This window comes from Equus caballus, chromosome 30 (assembly GCF_041296265.1).
Source record: "Equus caballus isolate H_3958 breed thoroughbred chromosome 30, TB-T2T, whole genome shotgun sequence".
Taxonomy (NCBI): Eukaryota; Metazoa; Chordata; class Mammalia; order Perissodactyla; family Equidae; genus Equus; species Equus caballus.
Window position 1 is genome coordinate 14,678,141 of NC_091713.1, and position 16,429 is coordinate 14,694,569.

General features: G+C 42.5%; 1 long non-coding RNA gene across 1 annotated transcript in view; it reads right to left on the minus strand.

Annotated features, from left to right (window-relative positions):
* The window catches only part of LOC138921471 (uncharacterized), a 68,572-nt gene that overhangs the window by 21,364 nt on the left and 30,779 nt on the right, over positions 1-16,429 (minus strand). The window contains exon 3 of the long non-coding RNA XR_011434079.1: positions 14,404-14,485. This is a non-coding gene — a long non-coding RNA (uncharacterized lncRNA). The remainder of the gene's footprint in view (positions 1-14,403; positions 14,486-16,429) is intronic.

The window sequence follows — 16,429 nt, forward strand, 5'->3', positions numbered from 1 at the left end:
TGTTTTTTCACATCTTGGTGTTATTTGGTCTCAGTTACCGCCTATCACCACTGAGTGGGAGTGAAGAGCTGCATATTCTGAGCCCTCTGCTTTCCTCGAGATCCCAGGCAGTGGAGCCAGGCTGGGAGGGTCAGGGGAGGGGTGCTTTCTCCTTTGTGCTCTTGGGGTTTTCTCACTCTGCTCTTGCTATCTGCTCTCCTGGGGTGTTGGTTTGATAAGGTCACCCCCTGCAAAAGCTTTTGCCCCTGTAGAGGGCTTCCCTCTAAGCTGAAAGGGCCCACCAGTGATCCTTGATATTCTCATGAACAAATATCCCCTCCCCTGTTCCTTCCCTCTCGGAGGCCTCCCGCCATCCCAGATTGCAGTCTTTAGGGGAGGGAGCAAAGTTTTCTCTTACCCAGTTCCACCTCCTCTGAGGGGGGCTACAGCCTCTCCACCCTCCATTGTATGGCTGCATGGATCTCTCTGACATTTTTTGTGTTGTGTTTGGATGTCCTCTGTTGGAGTGTGAATGTCCTTTTCATTGTAAGTTGGAGGGGAGAGATTACTGGGGAAGCTCACTCCACCACGATGCTGATGTCACTCAAGTTCTAGGAGTTTTTTTTTTTTTTTTTTTTGATTCTTTGGATTTTCAACATAGACCATCATGTCACCTGCAAACAAATATAGTTTTATGTCTTCCTTCCCAAGCAGTACACTTTTAATTTCCTTTTCTTGTCTTATTGCATTAGCTAGGACTTCCAGTAAGATCTTGACAAGGAGTGGTAAGAGGGGATATCCTTGCCTGGTTCTTGATCTTAATGGAAAAGCTTTGAACTTCTCACCATAAGTATTAGGTTAGGTGTAGATTATTTATAGATATCCTTTATCAAGTTGAGAAAGTTCCCTTCTATTCCTAGGTTACTGAGTTTTTATCATGAATGGGTGTTAGATTTTGTCAAATGCTTTTCCTGCATCTATTAGTATGATCATGTGATTTTTTCTTCTTTACCCTATTGATGTGGTGGGTTATATTAATTAATTTCCAAATGTTGAACCAGTCTTGTATACCTAGGATAAATCCCACTTGGTGTGGTGTATAATTCTTTTTATGCATTGTTTAATTTGATTTTCCAATATTTTGTTGAGGATTTTTTGCATCTAAGTTCATGAGAGATATTGGTCTATAGTTTTCTTTTCTTGTAATGTCTTTGTCTGGTTTTGGTATTAGGGAAATACTTGCCTCATAGAATGAGTTAGGATGTAGTCCCTCTGCTTCTATCTTCTGAAAGAGATTGTAGAGAATTGGTATATTTCTTCCTTAAATGTTTGGAGAATTTACCAGTGAATCCATCTGCATCTGGTACTTTCTGTTTTGGAAAGTTATTAAATTACTGATTCATGCTCTTTAAAAGATATAGGTCTATTCATATTGTTTATTTCTCTGTGTGAGTTTTGGTGGATTGTGTCCTTCAAGGAATTGGTCCATTTCATCTAGATTATAAAATTTGTGGGCATAGAGTTGTTCATAGTATTCTTTTATTATCCTTCTAATGCCCACGATATCTGCTGACTTTGGATTCAATTTGCTCTTCTTTTTCTAGTTTCCCAAGGTGGAAGCTTAGATTATGATTTTAGTTCTTTTTTAATATATGCATTTAATACAATAAAATCCCCTTTAAGCACTGCCATCTCTTGAGACATCCTCAAGTTCAGGGGTTCTTTCCTCAGCTGTGTCTAGTCTACTAATAAGCCCATCAAAGGCATTCTTCCTTTCTGTTACAGTGGTTTGCTTTAATCTCTAGCATTTTTTAAATTCTTTCTTAGAATTTCCATCTCTCTGCTTACTTTGCATACTGTCTACCTTATCCATTAGATTCCTAGCATGTTAATTATAGTTGCTTTAAATTACCAGTCTGATAATTCCCACACCCCTGCCATATCTCAGTCTAGTTCTGATGCTTGCTCTATCTCTTCAAACTGTGTTTTTTGCCTTTCATTATGCCTTGTAATTTTTTCTTGATAGCCAGACATGATGTGCGGGTAAAAGGGAGTGCTGTAAATCGGCCTCTAGTAATGTTGTGGTAAGATGTGGTGGGAGGGGAAATGTCCTATAGTCCTATGATTAGGTCTTAGGCTTTTGGTGAGCCTATGCTTCTGGGCTGTGAACTTCACAAGTGCTTGTCAGTGTTTTCCCTCATTTAGGTGGGCCAGGATGGCCAGTGTGGGCTAGAGTCAGGTATTTCCCTCCCCCGGTCACTTAGGCTCTGATAAAACCCCAGAAGGTTAGGCTCTAGTTAAATAGTTTCTCCTGAGGACAGACTTCTATAGAATAGAATGCTCTGGTGTATTTCAAAATGGTTCCTTTTCTCCTCCTCCTGCCAGAAGCACAAGGCATTTACTGTGAGCAACTGGTTGAGCTCCTGGAAGAAAAAGTCACAAAAACGTGGGGGCCTCAGTATGATTGGGTTTCCCTGGATTTTCTTCTCTCACTTGTTCACGGTGAGCCTCCAGTAATTCATCAGTTACACTTCCGGTTCCCCTACCCCAGCACTGGTTCCCACAGAGGTTTTTGCTCCTGGGTTTCTGCTCCAGTAAGTCGTGATTCTCTGTATTCACCTGTCTGTCTGTCTGTCTGTCCAGTTGTGTGGGCAGCAGTCTGCCCTGTGACCTCATTTCTCTTACAGATCTGAGTGTTGACTTTTCAGTTTGTTCAGTTTTCTACTTGTTGTTAGGATGGAGTAGTGACTTCCAGGCTCCTTCCGTGCTGGGCTGGTTGTGCCTCGCCTTTTAATTCTCTGAACAGTGTTTCCCAGAGATCAAAAATTCTGAATTTTAATGAAGTCCAATTTTTCAATATTTTCTTTTATGGATCAAGCTTTTGTGTGTTGTATCTGAGAAATCTTTGCCGAACTCAAGGTCACAAAGATTTTCATCTGTTTTCTTCTAGCAGAGCAATCTTTTTAAAGTGTAAATCAGATCACATCACTCCCTTGCTTAAAACTCTCCAAGGGTTTCCCCTCACATTTAGAATAGAATCTAAACTCCTGATTCTGATCTGCAAAGCCCTGATGATCTCTCCTTGGGCGTCTTCTTTGACTTCTGCCTCCTCCCCCTTCTCCCCATCTCTCTGCTCCAGCCATATTTGCTTTCTTGCTGCTCCATACGCCCTCCTTGGAGCCTCTGTCCTTGCTGTTTCCTCTGCCTGGATCACTCCCCTCTTAGATCTCCCCATGGCTCACTTCTCAACCCTCAGGACTCTGCTCAAATACCACCCCTTTGGGGAGGCTCCCTTCGACCAGTCCATCTAAAATAGAATCCCTCTTTCACTTGCGATCCTTTTCTCTCTCTTTATCTTCTTCATGGCAAATCTATCTGGGAATTGCTTTATTTATTTGACTACTTGTCTTCTTGCTGATTTGTGACCCTAAAATGTAAATTCTTTGAGGGCAAAGGGCTTTCTGTTTTGTTTACTACTGTATTCCCGAAGTCAGGAACAATATCTGGCACAGAGCAGATGTTCAATAAATATATGTTGAAAAAATGAACTACACGTTACTGAAAACTACACCTAATATACTGGGAAACTCAAAATATGAATGTTGGGAAAAGGGAGAGAGTGATATTGGGAGAGGGTGTGGCTTGTTTTGAAGCAAAAGAAGAATGGAAGTTTTCAGTGGGACTCTCTGGAGAGAGGAAGCCTGCTGAGCAGGGACACAGCCAGTTCCAAAGAATGGTGACCCACGCATGATTCCTTCACCTAAACAGTGTCCAAGAATAGACTTCTCAGCAGTTGGAGTCCATTGCCTTCTTCTAGGGCAAGATTTCTCTCAGGACCTTAAGCTTAGTGTAATTTTAGGGACACTTCTGAGCTTCAAATTTTATTGCCTCCAACTTAATTATTGATAGGGACAATGTCTTTCAATTCATGACTCAAGATAAAAAGTTTTAAATTATTATTGGCATAAGAATAGTCATATAGCTCAATGGATAAAACTGAGAGTCCACAAATAAACCCTTACCATTGTGATCAGGTGATTTCACAAGGATGCCAAGACAATCCAATGGGGGAAGAATAGTCTTTTCAACAAATGGTGCTGGGACAACTGGATATTCATGTGCAAAAGAATGAAGCTGGACCCATACCTCAAACTATTCACAAAAATTAACTCAAATGGACCATAGACCTAAATATAAGATCTAACACTATACAACTCCTAGAAGAAAACATAGAGGTAAATCTTTGTAAACTCAAGTTAGCCAATGGTTTCTTAGATATGATACCAAAGCACAAGTGATGAAAGAAAAAATATATATAAATTGAACTTCATTAAGATTAACAACTTTTGTGCTTCAAAGGACACCATCAAGAAAGTAAAATGATAACCCATAGGGTGAGAGAAAGTTTTTATAAATAATGTATCTGGTAAGAAACTTATGTCCAGAATATATAAAGAACTCTTACAACTCAACAATGAAAAGAGAAATAATACAATTTGAAAATGGGCAAAGGATTTAAATAGACATTTCTCCAAAGAAAATATACAAATGGCCAATAAGCACATGAAAAGATGCTAAAAATTATTAGTTATTAGGGAAATGCAATTCAAAATCATAATGAAATATCACCTCACATGCACCAGGATGGGTAAAAAGAAGGACAATAAAAAGTATCAATGAGGATGTGGAGAAATTGGAACCCTCATGTGTTGCTAGTAGGAAGGTAAAATAATGCAGCCACTTTGGAAAATAGTCTGGCAGTTCCTTGAAAGATTAAATACAGAGTTACCATATGACCCAGCAATTCCACTTCTGGGTATCTACCCCCCAAAAATGAAAACATATGTCCACACAAAAACTTGTATGTGGATATTTTAAAGTAGCATTTTCCATAAAAGCCAATAAGTCACAACAACTGAAATGGTCGTCAACTGATGAATGAAGAAACAAACAAAATGTGGTATATCCATACAATGGAATGTTATTCAGCCATAAAAAAGGAATGAAATATTGATACAGACTACAACATGGATGAGTCTTGAAAACATTATACTAAGTGAATGAAGCCAGTCACAAAAGACCCTATATTGTGTCATTCCATTTATATGAAATGTCCAGGATAGGCAAATCTATACATAAATAAAGTAGAATAGTGGCTGCCGAGGGCTGGGGGAAGGGGCGTTGAAGAGGTGATAGCTAAAGAGTATGGGGTTTCTTTCCGAGGGGACAAAAATTTCCAAGATTAGATTGTAGTGATGATTGTGCAACACTGTGAAATTATTAAGAACTATTGAATTGTGTAATTTTCCTGGATGAATTGCATGGTGTGTGAATTATGTCTCAAGAAAGCTGTTAAAAATGTTTTTAATTAGAAATACCTGGTTTCGTTACCACATTCCTCCACTGTTTACTGAGCAACGTCTATGTGCCACATGCTGCAGATGCCAAGAGAGACAAAGCACGATGCTGCCCTTGACCACCTTAACCCACAGCTGAGAATCCAAACACATCAACAGAGAAAGTGAAACTCAAACAAAGTGCTGTGGGATTCGGGAAGGCAGAACGAGTGACCACGCCCAGGGCACTGGAGAAGACTTTTCAGAGGTGACGTTAGAACTGAAACATGACGGACAAGTAGGACTTGGCTAGACAATGAAAGAGAAATGCGGGGTAGGGAGCAAGCACGGAGTCCAGACTCAGAGAACAGGGTATGGGAGGGCGCGAAGTCACAGGAGAGCCTAGAGTGTTTGGGGAATAGTAAATGCATTTGGCAAGAGGGTGCATTGATGGGGGAGTGGTAAGAGATCAGTCAGAATGATAACCAAAACTAGGCTGAGGAAACCTTGTGTGCCGTTTTGAGAAATCTCAGCTTTACCTTACAGGCAAAGGGGGGCCAGGTAAAAGAGACAACGGGCTTCTCAAAAGGAGAGCAACAGTGCAAACAGTGCAGGATGGAGCTGAGCAAGGAGAGGCCAGGGGTCAAGGAAGCCAGTTCAGGGGCTCTTGCCTGCATGACAAGGGCGGTGGCACCAGGAATGGTGGCTTGGCTGTGCTCAAGAAACACTCCTGAGATAGATTAACAGAATGTGTGGAGTGGATTTCCTCAGACGAGAGAGAGAGAGGGAGGAGTCAGAGATGACACTGGAGTTTCCAACCCTAGAGGCAGAACGGCTGGAGATGCAATTCACAACTGAAGTGATGCAGGTGAGAGAGCAGGTTTGGCCAGAGGCTGACATGTTTGGTTTTGAACGTGCTAGGCTTCAGGTGCCTGCAGGACAACCCGGTGGAGTGTCAGGTGGTGGGAAATATGTGTCTGGAGCTCAGGAGAAGGATTTGAGCCTAACACACAGATTTCGGAGTCTTAAGACTGTGGGTGGAAACCGAAGCCTTGAAGTGGATGAATCATGCAAGGGAAATACAGAACCGAAACAAGAGGGGCTTAAAGGTGGGGCCCATTTCAGATGCAGGCAGGTGGGAAGAGTTGGTAAAAGAAGCAGAGGAGGAACCGTCTGAGACAGGAGGCCAGGAGGGAAGGGTGATGCGGAAACCTGAAGTAGGGTTTGGAGCCATCCCTAAGGAGAGAAAAGAGGAAGAAAGTAAGGAGTCAGGAGGCTGAAAACATACAGAAAAGATGGGTATTGAAGTGATAAGATGGGGGGACCAGGAGCAGGAGGACACTGGCCACAGTGGGACGAAAGAGGAGACCCAAAGCCGATGTGGCCATCAGAGCACGTTTGCGACTCTCTGACTTTGCCTGGTGTTGGTCTTTTAAAATCATGTTTAGAAATTTTTGTTCTCTTATAAGGATCTTCAATAATAAACAAGCAGTCACCTTTTTTTTTTAGTGTTTGAGAAAGTTGGGGGGAAAATGCCTTTGAAAGTTTACAGAACCTCTCCCACTAAAAAAAAAGTTCATTTTGTTAGAATAAGAATTATAGTGTAGACGTTGAAATATGTTAAAGTAGCCTAGGGTTAAACACAGGTTTGCTGTGTGACCTTGGCCAAGTCATTGCCATCTTTCTCTGATGCCGGCTTACAGCAGAGCAGAAGCTGAATGAATTGGAGATTCCCCTGATGCCCTAGACCAGGTGTCGCTGCTGGGAGGTTTGTTGGACGAGGTGGTAGAAATATGGATAAGGGTGGCCATTTATATGCTGGCCATTTGTATGCATGTAGGGCACCTTGGCCAAAGGAAGAAGCCACAAAACAGTGGCTCCTCCTCCCCTTTCTCTGCTAACCCCAGACATACCTCTTTGGGAAAACAGCCCTGGAGCATGGAGGGAGAGCCTTCGGAAGTAATGAGGAATGTATTCTAAATGATGGTGTTGTGCTTTGAAAAAACAGTGATGTCATTCAGCATTCTTCCTCCAAAGAGAGAGGCTGTTCTTTTGGTATTTCAGTTCATTTAGAATGGTGTCACTCATTAGGGTCTCCCAAAGGCTCCATTCAGAATAGTGTCTTAAATACCCACTTGAGTGCCATGAAGCCATTAAAACTGGCATCGTTTCCACTCTGTCTAAGCTTTCCACCGACATGGACAAACATGTTGAAGGGCAGATAGACAGAGCTGCACAACACTGGGAGAAACATGCACAGAGACCCTACCAGGCAAATAAAGATAATTTGAGATATTGACACTCTGAACAAGGATTAGTGCTTGTCCTTATGTTCTGATGGTTGGAACTGGTCCAAGGGGAAAGGATTCACTTCCCTGTGCAAACAGAGATTGGACTATTTCCTCCCTCGCCATTCACCCTGGCTCCGAATTTGGGATTTTAAATTTATTCATAAACATTTATTCAATTTCTTCTATTTTCTAAGAGTTACACACTGGGAATACAAAAGATAAGACACCTTCCTGCCTTTTAGGGGCTGGGCAATGACAAAAATTAGGAAAATGCCAGAAGAACTTTTCACTAAGAAAATACTGAGGATCTTTCTTATGAATTGAAGAGAACCAAACTCCAAATAAGCATGTAAACATTTAGCTCACCAGCTAAAATCTACTTGGCCTCCAAGCTTTACTCAGGATTAGTTAAAAGCCCAAGCTAGCTTATTCCATGGGAATTGCCTTAATTGTTTCTATTGTAAATTAATTGGATTTTTTTTTTCTTTGTGGGTCAAATGAGTTGATCTCATTTTGACTGGAAGCTGTTTTTTCCTGCTCTTTCTATTTGTAGGAAGCAGCAGGCCTAAGTAGATCAGCACTGTGGCTTGTATACATATGGATAGCTGATGTTTCTGTTAAAGGCATTTTTAGATATGAAAGATTCTGGGTGCAATCCTGTCAGCAGAATGCAAACCTTCCCTGAGTCTGGTTCAACTTTTCTGACTTTAGAGTTCATCTTTCAGAAAGAGTTGAGTGTCCTGCGTTAGTTCCTGTGGAGATCTGTTATGAAAATAGCTAAGGAGCCGGGACAGAGAAAGTGGACCTGGAATCCTCAAAACACTTTCCAAGGAGGTAAAGAGAAAACAAACCACATCTTCAGACTATCTAATTGTCCTCACGGCAAGAAGCTGCCCACTGAAGACTGGATGTATTTGGTCAAGGACATAAGATAAATTTTTTCCATATGTTGGCTGAACCTTTATGGGCCTATAATTGATTTTCTGAGATGTCATTTGGTTTCACTGGCTGCCTTAATTCTAGATTTGACTCACAGCGAACAATAAACTGGGTCTTACCCCAGCCTTGTCCAAAAATCTCCCCTAATCCCTCCAAGCTGGATAAGATACTTCTTCTCAGAGCTCCCGAAACACCCTTTACATTTCCTTATTACTGCTTTTTCCGTATTGTTTTACGACCATAATTATCTTTATTTATCTGACTCCACTACTAGATTGTGAGCTCCTTGAGGAGAGCAATATTAAACTGTTTATCTCTTCCTTGCTTGACACGGCAGATGTTTAACAAAAGCTTTGTAAATAAGTGATTAAATACATGGATACATGTACGTATGAATGAATGAATCGCGCAAGAATAAATGCGTCCTCAGGTGCCGTGGAATCTAGCGGTTCTGTGGTGGTGCTAAAAATCCTGCTCAATATGGGCGATTATCAGCTGTGGATGTTAAAGGTGATTTAGATTCCATGTTGCATGAGTTTCAATTTGAAACACAGATGTATCAGCTAAGTCAGTTATAGAGTGAGATTCTGTGTCGTGAATCCTGTTTCGGGGAGGTTGAGTTCTAGAGAAGGTAGAGTCAGGGGAGGATGCGTCAGGACAGAGAGTCCAATGAAGCGGTGTCAGGCAGAGCGCGGAGAACATCGGGCCCTCAACCCAGTGGGGTTGACACCTGGGGTTGAGAGAGTAGGGCTTGGCCTAGGGAAGCGATATGGGGACTAAGGAAGAGGGAAGAGGTCTGGGAGTTGGGGAGCCTTCTGGATTAGTGACTTTTGGTTCCCAGGCATTTGTCAGGTCATTGGAAAAGAAGTAAGTGATGAAGTGTTGGGACCTCTGGAACTGGCTAGAAGCGCTGGCACTGGGCCCGTGAGGCTGTCCCAGCCGTAACAGGTAGGGCAGACCTCCTGCGCCCCGCAGCTCCTCCAGCCGGAAGGAGGACAAGTGCCTGCCATCACTGGCCACATTCAACACAGCAATTTCAACCCGCCCCATTGAAGAAAAAGGCATTTCTAAATCCCGAAATTGAGAGTCTTCAGGCAATTATTAGGGACTGAATTCCCTGCTTTATTTATTTTCTAATGTGGAAATTTGGTAGACTTTTTCCTTTTGCCACAGGATAAGGACTACTTGTATTAAGAAAAGAATCTACACACACACATACACACACACACACACACACACACAGAGTCCCTGACGTCTAGCTGCTTACATTTGAAACAATGATTCTGACATTGAAAAGGAACCCAATATGTGAAGAGCAGCTATCTGACTCCAAACAAACTCTGCATATGTTATGGTCAAGTCAGAACCGGAGAAGGAAGAATGAGGTTTACTTCTCGAAAAGGAGGTGGTTCCAGTGAGTGAAAATAATTCCCCAGGGAGTCTCACAAAAATGGCAAGAATTTTATCCAAAAAGTAAATTATCAGGACAAGTTAAAGCAGAGTAGAAGAATTATGCAGCCTCTCCAGGGCCTGCCTGCACACGGTTAAGGTATAATTTAACACAGACCAACGTATGTTTTCTTGTTACAGAGTATGTAGTTGTCTTTGTGATGAGTGTCTGCATTTCTGTTTTATATAAAAAACTGGGAACTTCCCTTGGCTGTTGCTCCAGCCTGTTCAGAGCCCGTAGACTGCTGGGTGGGATTGTGGAAGGAGGTCAGATGTTTTTCGGGGTGCCTGCCTGTCCTCCTGGTGCGGTTGTTCTCAGACCCTGGTGACCTCAGATCTTGAATCACTCCTGCCACTTTTACTCATAAATATCTGACCCTGTGCGTATGTTTCTGGGCATCGGGTGATCTAGCCTGTTCTCTGTTCCATTTTTGAATGCTGCTCAGAAACCACACTGGGTTTGCTGCAGAGTGCCTTGGCTATGACGCAGAGAAAACAGTCTTATTTTCTTACATTTTTAATGCCGAGGCATGGGTTGGTAGAAAGAGGATTATGCCAGGCCAATGTTATTTCCTTTTGTGCTAAAGGGACAGGATATCTGGTGGTGGGTGGTGGAGAGTGGAGGGTGGGGTAGAAGGAAGTAGCGTATGTGAATGTGAATGAGGCAATTGATTCTATGTCTCACGGTATTCTAGGCTAGAAGCTGAAATACTGGTAATACTATTGACCTACTGAAAATTCCCAAACAGTGATTATTGGTGACTCCTTATCCACTCAAGGAAATCCTCAGGGGTTAGTTCTTTATCAGTAATTTAGATGAAGACGTTTAAAGTGCTCATTAAATTTGGAGAGGGCAGGGCCGGCCCCATTGCCGAGTGGTTAAGTTTGTGTGCTCCACTTCGGTGGCCCAGGGTTTCGTGGGTTTGGATCCCCGGCGTGGACACGCACCGCTCATCAGGCCATGCTGAGGTGGCATCCCACATAGCACAACCAGAGGCACTTGCAACTAGGATATACAACTATATACTGGGGGGCTTTGGGGAGAAGAAGAAAAAGAAGAAAATTGGCAACAGATATTATTAGCTCAGGTGCCAATCTTTAAAAAAATTTGGAGAGGGTAACCATTTGCAGGGAGGGGATGCTGTCAACTTGAATATTAGGAATGGAATGCAACGTGAGTTTAAATAACTGGAAAACTTGTCTATTAAGAACAAAATTTGTGGGCTGGCCCCATGGCCGAGTGGTTAAGTTTGCGCGCTCCGCTTCCGTGGCCCAGGGTTTTGCCAGTTTGAATCCTGGGTGCCCACATGGAATCACTCATCAGGCCATGCTGAGGTGGTGTCCCACATAGCACAACCAGAGGGAGCTACAATTAGAATATACCACGTACTGGGGGCTTTGGGGAAAAGAGGAAGAAGAAGAAGAAAAAAAAGATTAGCAACAGATGTTAACTCAGGTGCAAGTCTTTAAAAAAAAAACCCACAAAATTTGCTTTTAATCTCAGCAGAGACAAATGCATGTTGAAATCTTTAGGAGTCAGGAATATAGACTCAGGGAGGCATAAGACTAAAAAGTCACAAGTGCAGGAGAAAGAGCTTCCATGTTGGAGTGGACCACAGACTAAATGACTTAGCAATGTAGTATTACAATTAAATCAACTTCTTGTGACTCAAGGATAAATTAAAGTGAGTATGCCATAGAAAGAAAAAAATCACCTCTCCATGGTGTTTAGCTTCTTAGCACTTGGAGTTCCTTTTTTATGACTCCACTTTTAAAAAGAGCAAATATTCTAGAGAAATACAATAATGGTGATGACAGGAATGACAAACAGAAGAGAGAGGAAAGTAATAACTCTGCACATTTGAGATGCTACTGAGGCCCCGTTTTCGGTGTCAATACACCATTGGATCTTAAATGTTATTTTGGGGTCTTTTCTGCAGGGTCAAATTTTACAACTTTGGAACTCAGTTTTCCTGTATAATGAAAAAATAGGTAAGCTGATAAGCTAAAATTAGCCACTAATTATTTGCAAAGCACTCCTCTATCAGGTTCTCCTCTGCTTGCCCTACTTTCCTCTGTCCCAGCTGTAGAGACCATTTATCTTCTTAAACAACTGCAGAATCACAGCGGTGCTTTCTTGGCCTGAAATTCAGCTTGCTTTTGTATCGATTCTAGCCAATTACTGCTCTTCACTAAAATGCTAAACCGTAAACAAGGGAGGTGGCGAACCTGAGGTTCTCAGCCAATATTTCTGGCAACTGGATATTCCCAGAGTTACTGAGCTTGAGAGCAAAACAGGCTCAGTGGGGCAGCTGAGCTGGTCTGGGTGAGGGGGGCCTCTTCTGGCCTCCACAATGCCCTGTGCTTCCCCTCCATCATAGCATTTATTACCCTTTCCTATTGTGATTTTTATTTATAGGTTTGTAAATTTTTATTTATAGATCAGTGCTCCTCAAACTTCACTGCAGATTCAAATCACCTGGGGATCTTGTTAAATTCCAGATTCTGTTTCAGTAGATTTAGGGAGGAGCCTGAGAGTCTGCGTTTCTGGCACGCTCCTAGGAGAAGTTGATGCTGCTGTCTGTTCAATGCACTATCAACTCCTAGATAGCTGCAAAAAAGTCTTTTGATCTTTTTTTTTCAAAAGACTTTCTAGTGGGGGGGCCAGCCCTGTGGCCTAGTGGTCTGGATTGGTTCCTGGGCGTGGACCTACACCACTTGTTGGCAGCCATGCTGTGGCAGCGACCCATATACAAAGTAGAGGAAGACTGGCAACAGATGTTAGCTCAGGGCAAATCTTCCACAGCAAAAAAAAAAAAAAAAAAGAAAGAAAGAAAGAAAAAAACTTTCTATTGAAATATAACATATATACAGAAATGTGCACATCATCACAATTCAACATACTTCCAAAAAGTGAACACACTTGCGTAATCAGCCCCCAGATCAAAAATTAGAACATTGCAGCACCCCAAGCCCTCCTTGAGCCCCATCCAGTCACTGCTTTTCCTCAAAGGTAAAAGGAGTCTGACCTCTTTTGTTTTTGCTGTTACCTACAGTACCCCAATGAACACACTAGTGCGTGCCCCTTTATTCATGTATGCGTGTATCTCTCTAGGGTGGACACCCAGACCCATTCTGACTTTAATGGTACAATGGTACTCTGCAGAAACCTGAGTGCCTTGTATCTATAGTAGGACAGTACAACTTGGTCTTTGCATGGACTTTGTCTAAAGAATCAAAGACTGATGAATGATTGATAAATGCTGCTAATAGCCTTAAGTTGTTTTGCATTGTTTTCTTGTTGAGCTAAAACAGCGTAACTGTGATCAGTGCCCCTCTGATGCCTGAAGTATGTTTGTTCTTTACATAAAGTCTAAATTTAGAAACTGTGACCCTATAGTTTGTTGAAATGAAATAGGCCTGGAGTTTTGAAGAAATATCCAGTACAGTAGTTTCTAACATGAGGAGTATTTTCTGAAAACGGGATGGACAAACCACTGTTTACATCCTGAGGGAAAACATCCCTGCTGTTAATTAGGGATAACAATTTGGCAAAGACTGGGGTTCATGAATCAGGATAGAGTCTGCGTAACTCTGATGACAGAAGTCTTCTGAGACTTTCCCAGCTGGGTAGCTGATCAGCTATTGGATGGAGTTACGATGCTGGTCTCCGTAATCTACAAAGATGTACCCACAGCTGAAGAAAGCAACTTGTCCAGTTCAAACATGATTTATGCTTTGAGAATTCTACTTACGAAAGATTTACAAGGGATTCCGTGTCCCCAAATCTAATTTCACCATTATCTATAACTATAGATCCCCAAACCATCATTGGAATCTGTTATCATCTAATTCTTGGAGGTAATGATTATAAAAGAATAGGAGTTTAATAAGTATCTACAGCTGATTTTTGTGTATGACGTTATTCATTACTCTGCCAGGCTGCTTTTGGGGATTCGGTTTTTTTGTGTGATTGCTGGTGTGCGTTTGTCAGTCTCTAATTGTTGTGATTGAACAAGAAATGGGTGATGCTTTCCTCTTAAATTCAGACAATTTCCCTGGAGATATGACCCAATCTAAATTCCCTAAATAAGCAGCCTTGGCAGAACCATTGCAAACTTTGATGTCTAAGTGCTCCTAAATTAAGACACTAGCTGGTGGATATTTAAAAATACATAATATTCAGAAGACCAGCAGTTGGTCTCAGACATCTGAGGGATTAGCATGCAGATTAGTGAAATGATACATGCGTACATGAAGACATGCTAATTTAGGGTTGTCAGGAAGCTGGATCAGGATTATGAAAATAGTTTCTTTTCATGTGTATGTGATAACTAGAGAAGCTGCTTCTGTTACTAAATGCAACCAGAGCTCATTCACTTACTCAGAAAGATCCACTGAGCACCTACCGTATGTCAGGTACCACGGCGGGCACCGAGGACACGGCCATGAATGTGAGTAGCTCCTGTCCTGGCGCGATCCACGGTCTGTCTGGGGAGATAGACACATAAGAACGCTGGCAATTAGGGTGAGCACTTTTAAGACGTTGTATCCTATTTGTCTTAAGAGCGATTAACCCAGAACCTAACATAGTAAATACTCACATGAAAAAGGCATATCCTCTAATGTTGGAATGTTTTTAGGAGGTACAATGGTGACCCAAAAGAATTGTTTATCAACTCAGCCTGGGTTTAGGTGGGAGGAGGGCAGAATCAGGGATGTCTTTATAGAGGAAAAAATACATTGCTGGTGTAGTAGCCTAAATAATGACCCTCCAAAGATGTCCATGTCCTAATCTCCAGTACATGCGGATATGTAAGTGGCAAAAGGGACTTCGCAGGTGTGATTAAGTTAAAGACCTTGAGATGGAGAGATAGTCCACGTGGGCCCAATGGAATCATAGGGTCCTTATGAGAGAGAGGTGGGAGGATCCGACTCAGAAGGGGGTGTGAGTTTGGAGTAAAGCAATTGTGAGGAAGGGATGCAGGCAGCCTCTAGAGGCTGGAAGAGGCAAGGGTCGGGTAACGTCCTTGAGCCTCCAGAAAGAACCAGCCCAGCTGACTCCTTGACTATAGACTAATGAGACTGATTTTAGACTTCTAACCTCTATAACTGTAAGATAATACATTTGTATTGTTTTAAGCCACTAAGTTTGTGGTAATTTGTTACAGAAGCAATAGGAAACTAATGCACTGGTTCACTGTCACTCTCTCCAACACGTAATTCTTGGTGATTTCAATCTACATGAGGAGGACTCAGCCGGCTCTCAGGCCTCTCAGTGCCTTGGCGTTCTTTCAGTGGTCTCTGTTCTACTTCAGTGGCTCACTCCATTGGTCATCGTCTAGATCTGATATTACTAACAATTGCAAGTCTTCTGTAACTTTCACTTTCAAGGATCTCACTGACCACCACTTCCTCTTTCTCCAGCGCTCTCCCTAGTAAGTACCCTGATTCCAGTAATCCTTCAATCCCACTTGGATCCTCCACTCCACTGATCCTACCACCTGTTCACTGTCCTTCACCCCCTGATGCCCTTGTTTCTCTCCTAACCCGATTTAGATTTCTTGGGCAATCATTGTAAACATTCCCTTACCCACACTGTAGACTCCCTTGCCTCTCTCTCACTTCGACATACTTGCTTGCCAAAATTCCACCCCTGCTTATATCCAGTTTTCTGCCTACTCCTTGCCAGCACTGGACAGCTGAATGTGACTGAAGAAAAACACACAACCATGCTGTTGATCCTAAGTCAAACTCACAACCACTAATCTCAAGTACCCCAGTGCTGCCTGGCCATCTGATGTCCATTCCTCCACTCATACCTTCCCCTCTCTCCCAAACTGACAACATTCCTCCCTCTCCTTCACTCCCACCTCGCTTCTGATTTCGCTAAGGAAACAGGAGCAGTCATAAGAGAACTCCCACATGCTCCTCCCACCACTTCTACCCGCCTTCCTGCATTTCTAACCGTGCACGCTCTTTCACTCCCTTCTGTGGTTCTGGATGAACTGTCTGGGCTTCTCTCCCAAGCCAAGTTCGCCAGTTATGCACTAGCTCCCGTTCTCTCTCCCCTGCTCAAGAACACTGCTTCTGTTGTCGTTTCCCTCATCTCCAATGTCATTATTTTTCTCCTCAGTTTTCGGATCCCCACATTATAGGAAAACTCCTTGACAGACTTGTCTGTGTTTGCTATCCCTATTTTCTCTCCTTCCATTCTCTCTTGAACTTACACCAATCAAGCTTTCTTTCCCACCATCTTACTGAAATAACTCTTATTGACAGGTCGCTAATTCCAGGTTGCTAAATCCAGTGGTCAGCCCCATCCAACTTCACATCTCAGGAGCAATTGACGTGATGATCACACCTTCTTTCTTGAAACACTTTTTTCATTTTGGCTTCCAGTATACTCTTTCTTGGTTCTCCTCCTTTGTGGTT